The 14,918-nt window shown below is 44.0% G+C and overlaps 1 long non-coding RNA gene across 1 annotated transcript in view; it reads right to left on the bottom strand.

Moving 5' to 3' along the window:
• LOC116275802 overlaps positions 1-14,918 on the bottom strand; it is a 162,987-nt gene that overhangs the window by 41,885 nt on the left and 106,184 nt on the right. The window lies entirely within an intron of this gene.

The following is a 14,918-nucleotide window of genomic DNA, read 5'->3' as shown; positions in this document are numbered from 1 at the left end:
ACCAGAATGGAAAACATGAAAAAACACAACTCAAGACATCTATCCAACAACAGGCTCCAGCCATCTTCAAAATCTTGTATATCCCTTTTCATACCTGTAGCTCCAGATCCCTTTGGAGCACTCTGGGGGTACATCTGTGAGATTTAAATGGGGAACATGAATAAACAGAGGTTGGGATTTACCAGTTATTGAGCCAATGCATTGTCTTTATTGTTCAAGCCAATTTGGGGTTTCTGTCATCCAAAGCATTATGATGTCTACCCCACTCCTACTTTTCCATCCAATTTGACCTGATTCTCCTAGCACATACATAAACCCACTTTGTCTTTATTGTTTAAGCCAATTTGGGGTTTCTGTCATCCAAAGCATCACAGAGATGATCAGGAGATCATGAGTAAGTTGGGGGGTCATGCAGGACCCAGTACTATGTCCACTGAAGACGACAAAATGTGTGTGTGTGTTCAGATACAAGCCACAAAGATGTCAGTGCAGCCACAGGATTGATACTACCCTAGCCAGTCTAATCCTTCTGCATGTGTGGCATGACACGTCCCTTATCTGCACAAGGATTTTGACATCCCAGTTGGAGTCAATATTAACAGTATCTGAACATGTTTTTTCAACAAATTAGAGAAATGAAAGGGCTGACAAAATTTAAAATATCACTATGAGTGATCTACAGAATAAAGCAGGTATCTTTACAAATACATATTTACCTATAATAATTGGGAGCTTATTAACAGTTAATCCTCCCTTCATAAGGAATAGCAGTTTCTTTGGTAAACAGCCAGATTCAGCGTTGCCATATTGCCTCTTTATCCCCTTTCCTCCCCGATTAACACTGGTCTTTTCCTGGTTCCTAGTTTCTCAAGAGGTCCACAGACTATCAGCAGGGGCTTGTAAACAAACTGCAGTATTACGGACCGGGGGCCTGGCGACGGAAATGCCGCATGCCTCGTCATGGCCTCTGCATATCACATTACTACTAGGAGAATCATTCTCCTCGTAGCTCTCGTCTGTAAATGCTTTCAAGGTTGAGCTTTATTGTAAGCCATGTGGCTGCGAGAGGCAGTTCTCAAAGCTCCCCCTGCTCTAAACGACTCTGCCTTGGCTGTATGGCCACTGACCAAACTGGTTTTGCCTTTCCATCCATACTGGCCATGGTGCCAAGACGGCCTCGTAAGCTACTCACACTCTCACTGGCTCTGTGCTAAGAGTGGCTCTCTATCCTGTCCTTGCAACTGGATAGAAAAAAACAAACCTTCAGACAACACGCTCCCAGGAAGACTATTTGCTGAGAAGCCAGTCCAGAACGCTTCCCAGCTTTCTGGTTCACCTTTCCAGAACATCTTAGTACTTCACAACTATGGGGCAAGAAATGAAATACCAAAATTAACACAGTACAAGCAGAAAGCTGAATCCAAATAGTTGCTGTTCAATTAGAGAAAAAGCAAACCAAACATCAATCACAGTATCTTTATCAGCACTTTTCAATCCACTCCAAGAACCCAACACAGATAAAGATTAGCCGTGCCCCAGCTCACTTGTCTGGCGGCTTCTTAAAGGAAAATCTCCAGCAAGAATTGATTTCATCAAAGCCAAGTGGTTTGCAGCAACTCCTTCTGTCAACAGGTCAAGAAAAAGCCCCCGTCAAAGGTAGTGAAGACGGAAATCAGGGCCGACCTCCCTCTCCACACTGCGCCAGGCAGGCCAGTCTCACTGTGTCAAAGCAGAGGACTTGCTCTTCCCCCAAGAATCAGAAACAGCTGCTCCCACTTCATCAAGTTTCCAGGGTTCCAGAATGTTCCAGCCCCACCTCATGTCCTGAATGTCTGGCTCTACTGCTTCATAGAACCAGCAGAGCACAGAAAGGAAATCCAGTCCAAAGACCTGGAACGCTGAGACGTTGCCAAGTCCTTTCTGGCGCTCTCTCCCAAGCATGGTGAAAGAACTGACAGCATCAGTCTAGGACACAAACACTCCCAACTTTGGTTTGATATTCCGGATATCCATTCGACAAATATTTATTGAGTGCCCAGCCAGAATAAGGCCCTGCCACTACACCCCAGCCATGCTGGGCTCGAGTTCTGAGTTCTGAGAGTACCAAATTTCACCAATGCACACAGAGCAATGTGGATTTCAGGCCGCTGTCCAAGAACAGGGAACAATTGTTCACTATTGATTCACTTGGGCCTAAAAAGGATATGCAAATTTGCAGGAGATTTGCAGCTCTGCTATCCCTGGAACCCTGCCACAAAACCCAGGAAAGAACACAGTGCGACACAGTGAGACACACACACAAAGAGAGAAAGAGGGAAAGAGAGTTAGATTCAAGAGACACTATGCAAATGCAAGGCTAAAAAGATGCTGCTTCTTTGGAAATGTTTTCCAGCCTGATAACCCGCCTTTTCCCCACCATTTTTCTCTTTCCTTCTTTCCTCTTCCACAGACGAATGTGGATTTCTTGTGCTGTTTCAGTGCCTTAATTGTTATGGCAACAAGAAATTTTTGGAAGAAAGAGTTAAGAAACGTACTGTTCTTCACTCCCCAATTTTTCTATACACACCAGTCAATAAAAGAAAAAGCATAACATAGAACACCACGCCTGAGGTCATCCCCAAATCTCCACTTAGCACAAGTACGGAGTTATCAACACAATCACTGGGTTGCCACTAGCACTGATAAGGAAAAAAAAAAGAAAGAATAAAGTTAGTGAATCCTGACACCATTTCTTACTTCCATTAGAATCTGCCATTCTAGGAATGGAAGGAAACTTCAGGCTGTGATTTAAAAAAAAAAAAAAATAGATTTTTCTCTTAAAAGGGTAGATGATGAGAGAGTTGAGGGAGGAAAGAGAAAATGTAGGATGGCTCAGTGGCAGATAAGCTACAAACGGTGCTCCAGGAAATGAAAACTATTCCAAAGCACACCTCAATTTAGAACCTTTACAAGACTCTGGAATCTGTTTTTTCAGGAAAGCAGGATCCTTCCTTGTCCACACGGTGCTGGTTTTTCTTCCAGGTGTCTGTGGAGACAAGTCATTCCAGGAATCCATGAGCAACCCACACCTCCTTTTCCAGTTACCACCACTTATAATCTTTTGGAAAAGTCCCACAGAAAGATGGCTAAGGAAGCAGATGCCCCACAGGAGGCAGAGACCATGAGTGCTGGGGAGCCCAGAGGAAGAGGCACTACAAGTTTGGGGGGCCAGGGGAGACTAGCGAAGAGGCACTGAACTGGGCTTGGACCACGCAGAACTGACGTATTACAGGGAAGAACCTTCTACAATATTTTTTAAAAGGTCTGGAGAAATAAGAAACATCATTTTTAAGGAATCTGAAATTTGGATTAACATGAAGAGCAGGTTCAAATGGAGATTAACCACTCTAAGAACACAAATGATTATTATACAAAGTGTGATCGCTAACTTATCTTACGGCTCTCTCAGAGGTCAGGACCCTTCATTAACTCTGAGGACATCAGAGTCTGTCAAGGCCAGAATGGACCTCTTGGGCGACACTACCCTCCACACCAGACCCAGCCTCTGAATAGCCCAAGGCCCTGTCCTGGGTTTTCAGCTTACTATTACAGCCCTCCCTGGAGATACTCTCATGGTTCCCCATTGTAGCCTGAACACAGTTTAACATTATATATTTGTGTGATTATTTCATTCATTAACTATTTGCCAAGGCCCTACAAAGGGCCAGGCATGTATTAGAGCTCCATCTTTTTTTTTTTTTTTTGAGACAGAGTCTGGCTCTGCTACCAGGCTGGAGTGCAGTGGCTTGATCTTGGCTCACTGCAATCTCCGTCTCCTGGCTTCAAGCAATTCTCCTGCCTCAGCCTCCCAAGTAGCTGGGACTACAGGCACACGCCACCACACTCAGCTAATTTTTGTATTTTTAGTAGAGACAGGGTTTCACTATGTTGGCTAGGATGGTCTCCATCTCTTGACATTATGATCCGTCCACCTCAGCCTCCCAAAGTGCTAGGATTAGAGGCATGAGCCAGTGCATCCAGCCTAGAGCTCCATCTTACATCTGTCTCATCATTTTTCATTCCTGTCTCTTCTACTAGTCAATAAGCCCTATAAGGACAGAGGACGTGTCCACATTGCATATAATTATATCTCCAGCCCCTGACCTAGAGCTTGGCATAGTAGGTACTCAGTAAATATATGCTGAATTAATGAAGTCCAACCTCCTTGTTTGAGAGTTGAGAATATAGAGCTTCTGAACAATCTGATGATGTGGGCAACTGCTAGAGAGTGACTTAAGACCCAAGGCTTCCTGAGGAATGGCACCAACAGTGAAGGTATTAAACACTGCTTTAGGGAAAATTAAAAGGCTCTGGAGCTAAACAGAGAGCACTACATGCCCATCCTAGCCCTGTCCCTGTAGTGGCTATCTGTGAACGGCTTCCCCAGCACTCATTTCCTCCTAGCAAACAATCTCTCCTTGATTATACTCCTGAAGGTGACACATGTCCTAGGTCCCATATCCTAGGTCAAGCTAAGTCATTGTGGCCAGTCCATTTCTCTGGCCACAGTGACTGGTTTAAGGCAAACACATGACTTGAGTCAATCTAGTCTTAGTGAATTTCATGACTTCTGCTTGTAATCCTGGGTCAAAGTTGCTGGCTCTTCTATGGTTGATGTGGCATTCATTCATAAGGCCTGAATCTTCTGAGGCTGTTTTTGTCACCATGAGTGAAGACAGCATGATGGTGAGGCCCACATACATAGGAAGGCAGAACCAAGACAGTCCTAGGACAAGGGAACAGATCCCTAATACCAACATGAATCCCTGGATCGAACCATACCTGAAACACACCCCATGGTTGGACTTCTCAGTCACAAAAACCAGTAAATTATCTTCGTTATTTGAATCAGTCTGGGGTAGGTCTTCTTTTACTTGCAACCGAAAGGATCCTAGTATATACAGTATTTTCCCATTATCTGCAGTTTCAGTTGCCTGCAGTCAATTTGTGGTCTGAAAATACTAAATGGAACGTAACCCCTCAAATAAGGGGAGACTACTGTATTACGCATATGATTTTTAAAAAGTAAAAATGAAGATAACATTTACTTCAAAAGGATATCTTACAGATCAACGAGGCACAAGAAAGGGCCCAGCATAATGTCTGGCACTTAACAAGTCCTAAATAAATACTCTTTGCATCTTATGAAAGGATTCGCCAAGGGTTCCTTTAAATAATCTTTTCATCTAGTATATTAAAATATCTGTTCACAAATAATCCACAATATAGCAAAGCAGCCAGAGTAGCCAGAAATAAATACATAAAAAGGCTGACAGTCACTGATCGCCAAGGTTCCATCCAAAATGAAAACAAACATCTTGAAGTTACAATAAATGTCTATGTAATAATGTCTATCAGTTCACAGATTCACAGACTTTACTGTTGTATATATACATGCCTATACATAAAAATATAGTGCGATGAAAATCGAATTGTCACAAAACATTTCAGGAAGATACCCACTGTATAAAGGGGGATATTGTCATGTGTGCTATCTATGGCTCATTCTCTTTCCACCTCAATCCCCTCCTCTCCCCTCCAACACACACACACACGCACACACACACACACACGTACCTGAGCACACAGTGTTCAATCCAGTGGGGCTGACCCTGGGTAGGCCATAGGATTGGGGAGTTGGAAGGGGTGGTTCCCTGGGCAGGATGGACCAGAGAAGATACACAGGAAGTGTCCTTGGGAGCATCATCCAGGGTCAAAGCTAGAAAAGTTAAACTGTCCAAAATCTACAAGGCAAATTCCAGGCCAGAAACAGAACAGGCCAAGAAAGTCGAGCGCAAGAAATAACAGAATGAGGAAGGAAAAGTGAAATTCAGCCAAGACAGTGGCCAGTAATAGCAACAGTCAATACAGGAACTTTACTTGTGTTCTCACTGAATTCTCATGAAAATCCGTGAAGCTATTATTCTTCCTATTTTTAATGTTGTTATGGAACCTTTTAAACATATACAAAAGTAGAGAGGGCAGTTCAATGAAACCTCATACCCCTAACACAGGTATAAAAATCATCTACTCGGTGTGACTCCTGATTACCTACCCACTTTTCACCACTGCCCATCACCCCCAGCCCCAAATGTAAGTCATCTCAGCAGCCCTGTGCAAAAATTTAAGTCAGTTTCTTATTCCGACTTTAGAAGTTCACAGCCTAGTTCCTGAAGCACATGAATCTCACCTCACCTGGGTAGTCATCCTCCTGATCTGTCATGAGCAGCGACCAGAGCAAACCTCAACGGAATAACAGAGCTGAGTTGGACTGGGGAAATACCTCCAGATCCCAGTGTGCCCCCACGAAGCATTAGGAACATATGAGCATGTCTTGGCTCTGTTACTGCCTGAACTCCCTGGTGATCTTCCCCACGAGTGTATTAATTCTGCCTTTCCGCCTGGATCACGCATCCTGACCCAGTGAATCCCCTAAGACCCTTCGGGATCAAATCCAAACGCCGCCCTAGGCAGAAGGGCCCATTGCATTCTGGCACATGCTTGTCTCTCAAGTCCCTCACCACTCCTAAAATTCCCACTACACTGGACTTCTCAGAGTTTCAAAGTCCAGGTCCTGGCTTCTGCAAGCATTTCCTCACCTTCTACCCTCTTCAACACCACCCATCGCAGTCCCAAAATGACCAGATGATGGTTAACACTTCTTCCCTTCCCTCCTTCAGAGAAAGTGCCACTTGTCCATATTCTCATTACGCCCTGCACATCTCTACCTGCATACCTCATTTTATGTGATCCGTTCTTAGGTCACTCCCAGTTGTACAGATCACTCTTTGAAGGCCAAGATGTTTATTCATATATTTTTTTTTTTTTAAGTTTATTTATTTATTTAAGATGGCGTCTCACTCCGTCACCCAGACTGGAGTACAGTGGCACGATCTCGGCTCACTGCAACCTCTGCCTCCCAGGTTCAAGCAATTCTCCTGCCTCAGCCTCCCTAGTAGCTGGGATTACAGGACTCATCACCAAGCCCAGCTAATTTTTTGTATTTTTAGTAGAGATGCAGTTTCACCATGTTGGCCAGGCTGGTCTCGAACTCCTGACCTCAGGTGATCCACCCACCTTGGCCTCCCAAAGTGCTGGGATTACAGGTGTGAGCCACTGTACCCGGCCTGTTTTATTTTTTATCTTTGATGGACCCCTGGAACACAGTGATGAGTTTGTTTGAATGTATTTATTGTAGTGTAAGTATTTACATGCATCTGCAAAATGAGCAGTTGGAGGTTTAGTAGTTAAGTCAAAATAGACTTTTAATCTTTTATTTTAGTCTCCTGTGCCTAAAAGGGGCCTGGATGTCATCAGTTAATGGTCTTCTGGCACATGGTATGTCTTCAGTTAATGTTTAATAAATAAAAGAAGCAAACAATAGGGTAGATGATGGCCAGAAAGACAGCAAGAAGCAATCCTTAAACATTACAAATCCCTCCCAATGAGTGCTTCATGCCAGGTAGATGCTCAATGTCCGAATGATTCACCCGAGATAATAAGCCCCTTGGGTTACCCACCTGGCCCCACCAGGCACTGGAACTACCTTCCTCTAGTTTCCAAGATGCCCACTAATTCCAGTGCTCAGGTATTTGGTAGACAAACTGCACTCCCTCTGCTGATGCCCTTTCACAGTGATGCTGACTTTAACCACATTCGCCATCAGGCCCTTTTCTTTTCTTTTTTTTTGAGATGGAGTTTTTTTGCTCTCATTGCCCAGGCTGGAGTGCAATGGTGTGATCTCGGCTCACCACAACCCCCATCTCCCAGGTTCAAGTGATTCTCCTGCCTCAGCCTCCTGAGTAGCTGGGATTACAGGTATGAGCCACCATGCCCAGCTAATTTTTTATTTTTAGTAGAGACAGGGTTTCTTCCATGTTGGTCAGGCTGGTCTCAAACTCCCGACCTCAGGTGATCCTCCCGCCTTGGCTTCCCAAAGTGCTAGGATTACAGACACGAGCCACCATGCCTGGCCACTTTTAGACCCGTGTCTTAATCTGCCTGTAGACCTCTAATCTCTGGAGTGGCCCCTCCCAGTGAAGGTACACTATCACTTCAATCATATATGCTGTCCTTTTCTGGACATGGGCCCACTGGGTGACAGATTTGTTGAGAATGCCACCATCACCACCATAAGGACTATTCACAGGCCTGCGGGCCAAGGTTCCAATCCCACCCACCACTCAATGTTGGCACACACATGATTTACCATAACAGGACAACCTGCTCCCACTCCCAATATCTTACCTGTATAAAAACGAAAATGCTTCCAAGAAAGCACGCCTCAATTCTATCAGCACTGCCTCAGATTTTCATTGCTTAAGCTCCCTAAAATGCCTGCTTCTAATTTGGCTAAGGGTGGAGAGGGATGAGCAGGGAGAGAAAGTCATCAAATCTTTGCCTGCAAGTAAGCTATGGTTTTTGCTGTGGTTGGCCCTGAAATTTAGGCTCCATAGGTATTCTCCCTTTGCAAATCACAACTGAATCTCCTAAATCCCCTATCAGAAGTAAGCTACAGGATGCTCTGTACTTTAAGATCTTTTACATTGTATGTTTCTCTGAAGAATAGAGATGTTTTATTGTGGTAATCAGCAGGTAATAAAGCACTTTCCCTCTCTCCAAAGTAGATCAAATGGGATATACTTACCCCTAGATTTTTTTAAAGCATTTGTTCTTAGAAATTGTAACAATTTTTCAGAATGACAGTCCTAGGTTTATTGATTCACAAATGGTCTAGGTCTATCAAGTGGATATATACTTCCTCACATCAAAAGAGGTTAGAGGGGAGAATTTAACATACTAATTTACAGGTACAACTAGTTTTTTTTGCCTCCTAGAAAGTGCCCATTGAATCCTGTAGATTCAGAAATCAAACTAAAACCCCAAATCTAAAACCAAGGAGGAAGGATGTTTGAAAGGGGTCCTAGAGCCTACACAACAGGGAAAGAATTTGTTTCTATAAGTACATATGTCCCGGAAATGAACTGTCTGCTGTACAACCTGGAAATAATTTATTCATCTGACACAGCTGAGTTCCAGTCTAATGCTTTAGGCTCTGAGCGCTTGGGTAAATTATATTGCATTCAATGCAAAGTACTGATGACAATAGTTTGAAATGGTCCTGTAAGAATTAAGGCTAATGGGCCAGAAGTGTAGGTGCTTAATATCCAAGGGTCATTACAATATCACTCTTGAGCTCTTGATAGAAGAATGGAGAGGATATTAGAATGGTAAAAACAAAGAAAAGGCTGGTGCTTTTGTATTTGTTTGTGAGTCTCACTCTGTTGCCCAGGCTCTGGAGTGCAGTGGTGCAATCTGAGCTCACTACAACCTCTGCCTCCCGGGTTCAAACAATTCTCCCACCTCAGCCTCTGAGTAGCTGGGGTTACAGGCGCCCGTCACCACGCCCAGCGAATTTTTGTATTTTTAGTAGAGACGGGGTTTCACCACATCGGCCAGGCTGGTCTCGAACTCCTGACCTCAAGCAATCCACCCGCCTTGGCCTCCCAAAGTGCTGCGATTACAGACGTGAGCCAACATGCCCGGCCAAGGCTGGTGCTCTTAACAGAGTGTGGGAGGTGGAGCACTGTGGCAGAATGAGGGAGTGGGCAAGACACCGAAGAGCCTCCTCAACACTATAAAAAGGATGCCCTGTTTAGATGCCTGAACCGGGCTACTGAGACCAGAAACTCCCCAGAGTACAGGAGCAGGGAAGTCAATCAGGTTTGAAGTTGCTAGAACCGCACCTCCCACCCCACCCTTAAAACAATCCTTTAACATTCTCACCCATCATCTCACCTCTTGGATAACCCTAACTTACACTGGCTGAGTAATCAAGACTGTGGGCAAAGAAAACTGAAAAGCTCAGCTGAGGGACTAAGCAAGTAAATCACTTCCTTCCTTAAGGCTCAGTTTCTTCATCCACAAAAAAGATCTGTTACATAAATATCAAACAAGATCATCTTTTTTACAGCGTTTTAGAAACTTTATGGCATTACTCCACTTTCTAGGAGCTGAGACCTCCAGGTAAGCTGGTTCGGCTTCTGGACTAAGTACTACTGAACATTAGACCCCAACCCCCAAATATCAAGGAGCTGTCAGTCCTAGAGGTGAAAGTTTTCCTTGAACAGCACCTCTTTAGAAAACACCTTTTTAAAACTACAATGACACAGTGAGTTCTAGTGTCCAGCAGCACTTTGGGATGAATGTGGTTAACTAGAATTTATTGTATACTCTCAAGTACCTAGAAGAGTAGATTTTGAATGTTCCCAACACAAAGAAATGATAAATGTTTGAGGTGATTAATATGCTAATTATCCTGATTTGATAATGACACATGTATACACATATCAAAATATGACTCTGTATCCTATAAACATGTACAATTATTCCATGTCTACTAAAACTTTTAAAACAGTTTTTTAAAAATTACCATTAGAGCACTTATTCTTGTGAATAGCTCGGTCAGGAAAGCATCCTGCTGACTTTACAAAGCCCAAGCAGAGGGCATCCATCTCTTCCCTCATGCCCACAGATGATATCACATCGCACAGATGGCACATCTACCATCTACACTACACAGCACTGTTGAGACACCCTAGGGAGGACAGACAAAACACATGTGCTGTCAAGATCGGCAGGATTCCACTGCAGGTAGGCAAAAATACAAAAATTTATTAACAGCATTTAACCATCTCCAATAATCAATATGTACTACTTAGTCCTTTTCTTGGATTCCCTGTTTTCAAAAATGTACCCAAATTGGTGCCACAGAAGAAAAACCAAGATATCAGAAGCCCCTATGAACAGAAGGGAAGAGGGAATTGGCAAGACCTGTGACCTGTGACCTCTGACCTGGAAGTGAGTGCCTTGGGAGAATCCTAGAGAATCCTTCTCAGGCCTGGCTGCCCATTAGCAACACCTGAGCAGCTTTAAAAAAGCCTAGGCCTGAGCATTTGTTGTAGCTGTAAAAGTTTCCTTGGTGATTCTACTATGCAGCCAACACTGTAAACCACTAAACCACTGATTATGAGGGTCTCCAAACTACATGGCAAAGAAAGGCTAGGAAACAGTTTTGAAATTTATACTTACTATTTAAGATACTAGATTTCAGAAGTAATAGCAATAATAGTAACAATAATAAATGTCAAAGGAAGGCTGAAAGTTTATTCCAAGGAGTAAAACTCCAAAAGTATATTTGTGAAAACTGGATGCTAGAAATGTTGAGAGCGGTATCAGTCACAAGATTTTGTGCATTTGTCAAAAGTCTGAACTGTTCATACACACACACAAGAATTATTGTATTAAGATTTAAAATAAATTTCAAACATACCAGCCAGGCGCAGTGGCTTTCGCCTATAATCCCAGCACTTTGGGGGGCTGAGGTGAGCAGATCATGAGGTCAGGAGTTCGAGACCAGCCTGGCCAACGTGGTGAAACCCTGTCTCTACTAAAATACAAAAATTAGCCAGGCATGGTGGCACACACCTGTAATCCCATCTACTCAGGAGGCTGAGGCAGGAGAATTGCTTGAATCTGGGAGGCAGAGGTTGCAGTGAGCTGCGACTGCACCACTGCACTCCAGCCTGGGCAACAGAGCGAGATTCTGTCTCCAAAAAAAAAAAAAAAAATCAAGTTATCTAACCTAATAATACTCAATCTTGGCTAAAAATACTAGTATTGCCTGGAGAGTTTTTTTGTTGTTGTTGTTTTTGTTTGTTTGTTTTAAGACAGACAGGATCTCACTGTGTTGTCCTGGCTGGTCTCAAATTCCTGGGCTCAAGCAATCCTCCTGCCTCAGCCTCCCAAGTGACCGGGACCACACCACTGCCATAGATCACCTAGGGACGTTTTAAAAATCCTGACACATAGGCTGTACCCCAGATCAATTACATCAGGATCTGGGGGTGGTGAGAAGGTTTCTGAGTTTTGGAAGTGCCCCAGTGGCACCTGAGTGCCAGGTGATTCCCATGGTCAGCCTTGTCTAATTTCCTGTAGAACAGGAGGAAGAACAACAGCAAAAGTGTGCTTAACACACAACTAACACAAAGGAATGTGGCTCCCCAACAGTAAAAAGGCATCTAACCTACTTTCTACTCACCCAGGGAAGTTCACTAAAATCTACCCGTTTCCAAAATGAGACCCTACCTAGCAGTGAATAAGGCAGACAAAGCCTGTGCCCTCACAGGGCTTAGACAGAGCAAAGGCCCAGAGCTGCAGGACTTCCCTGAAGTCGCATGCCACTTAGGGGCAGAGCCAGGATCAGAACCCACATCTCCTAATTCCATGTAGAGAAGCAGAAAAAATAGAGGCAACTGCCTCAGAGTACTGTGAAATATATATTTGGTCTTCTTCCCAGTTTCCTGACAGATAGCTCTTAATGCACTGGGGATCTTCCAGAGTGATAACAGTGCCTTTTGTGTGATAATAAGATGACTGATGACTGGGGGCCCCTAGACAGCTTCAGGATGGGGGCTGGTCACAAGACCCGATGAGAAGGTTGGGACGGATTTTAGGCCCACTCCCCATCTCAGAGAGGGGAGCAGGGCTGAAGGTTGACTTGATCACCAACGGCAAATGATTTAACCAATAACTCCTACTTAACAACGCTTCCATAAAAACTCAAATGGACTGGGTTCTGGGAGCTTCCAGATAGTTGAACACATGCAGGTTCGTGGAGGGTGGTGCATCCACCCCGGAGTGGGCATGGACGCTCCAAGCTCCTTCTCCCATACCTTACCCTATGCATCTTTTCCATCATGTTTCCCTGAGTTCTGTGGGCTGCTCTAGCAAATTAATTGAATCCGAAAAGGGTGTCATGGGAACCCCCAGCATATAGCCTGTCAGTCAGCAGCTCAGGCCACAATCTGTGCTGGCCACTGGCATCTCAAGTGGAGAGCAGTCTTATGGGACTCAGCCATCAACCTGTGGGGCCTGACACTATCTCTAGACAGTGTCAAAATGGAATTGAATTAGAGGATACCCAGCTGGTGCCTGCGAGAGAACCAATCCCCTGGAGAATTGTTTGGTGGGTATGTGGGGAGAAATTCCCACACATCCTTGTGACCAGAGGTCACAAAGTAGTCTGTGTTGAGTGTTGGTTAAGAGGATATTAGGAGAAACTGATTTGTTTTTTTCCTATATCCTTGCATGCCTCCATCAAAATAACAATTATTATTTCCAAAAAAAGAACTTACCAAAAAACAAGTTAGCTTCTATGTATCGAATTATGAAACCTGGGAATCAGAAATCTCATTCTCATAAACCTCTACTCTCCAAGCAAAGCAGCATTGCTAGGCCATATTGGCCCACACAGGGTGTACAGATAACTATTTATTGGAGGTCTCAGGACAGGATGAACAATAAACATGTGTTACCAGGAAAAATATCTTGACCACCGGCATTACCTCATACTGAACTCCTTCCTTTGTACTTTCAAAAATCTGTTCCATTGGTAAGCCTCCTGATTTGTTCAAAATTTATTTGCTCTGATATATTTTGGTGACCATCCAATTACTGGTGTTCCTTACTTCTTTCTAATCTTATAAACTACTGTCTGGTTGGAATGCTGACACTTGTCCAGTGAGGTGCTTTATCCCATTCAATTGTATTGTCCCTGTCATACAACGAAGAAACAGCTTCAGCAAAGTAATGAGTAAACAAAGTCATACAAGGTAGCACAGCTTGAAACGGCGGAGCCAGGCTTTAAATATAGGTTAATCTGTCTGACTCTTAATCCTTTGCTATGCAAAGTGAGGTCCCTGGATAATAAGGTCCCTACCTGGGAGTCTGTTGGAAATGCAGATCCTCAGGCTCCTACTGGATCTGCTGAATCAGAATCCACATCGTAACCCCTGGTGACTGATATTCACACTAACATTTGGAAGTACTGGAGTAACCCCTATCCCAGAGCCAAGTGACTGCTTCTTGTTAATTAAGACAATGGGCAACCATCTGTGGCTTACACCATAAGCAAACAGCAGCCAATCACCTGAGCCTAAAAGCTACCAGATGGGATGCCTGTTACACCACAGACTCAGTAATCCACAGGGCTTGCTGGATGGGGCCCTTCTACACAGCTGCCCACAGGTTGCTGGACAGAAAGACCAACTTCTCTCCTTTGCCAAAGCACCAGGGAAGCCTACAGGCCTGGTCCTAGCATCTGCTAACACCAAGAAAGACATCTAAATACCTGCCACCATAATTCAAACCCTCCTGGCACTTTTTTATGGGGAGTAAATTTCACTCTTTAAGTAACCAATGAGGTGAGAAAGAAAAACACAATTACTCTCAGAACAAAAAGCAGCTAATCCTCTTAGTGTCTGTCTGCTTCTCTCCTATACAGATGTGCTTATCTATTATTATATATATTTATAATGGTCCTTAGAGTCTAAAAACCTGAACTAGGGCTCTTACAACTCAACGTAAGATAGAAACAGATGGATTACTGTTGAGGGAGGGGATTAGGGGATGGGGGAGCCATCACGGAAAATGTCTCCCAGACCAGCTTTCCCGGACTCTAACTTAAGACTCTCAAAGTGTGGAACATGGGCTACCTGCCTGAGAATCACTGAAGATGATCCCATTCCTGGGCCCAAGAATCCACTCTTTTTTTTTTTTTTTTTTTTTTTTGAGACAGTCTCACTCTGTCACCCAGGCTGAAGTGCAGTGATGCGATCTCGGCTCACTGCAATCTCCGCCTCCTGGTTCAAGTGATTCTCCTGCTTCAGCCTCCCAAGTAGCTGGAATTACATGCACGCACCACCACGCCTGGCTATTTTTTGTATTTTTAGTAGATACAGGGTTTCACAACGTTGGCCAGGTTGGTCTCGAACTCCTGACCTCAAGTGATGTGCCTGCCTCGGCCTCCCAAAGTGCTG

This window comes from Papio anubis, chromosome 7 (genome assembly GCF_008728515.1).
Source record: "Papio anubis isolate 15944 chromosome 7, Panubis1.0, whole genome shotgun sequence".
Lineage (NCBI taxonomy): Eukaryota > Metazoa > Chordata > Mammalia > Primates > Cercopithecidae > Papio > Papio anubis.
This window is presented reverse-complemented; position numbering and strand designations above follow the sequence as displayed.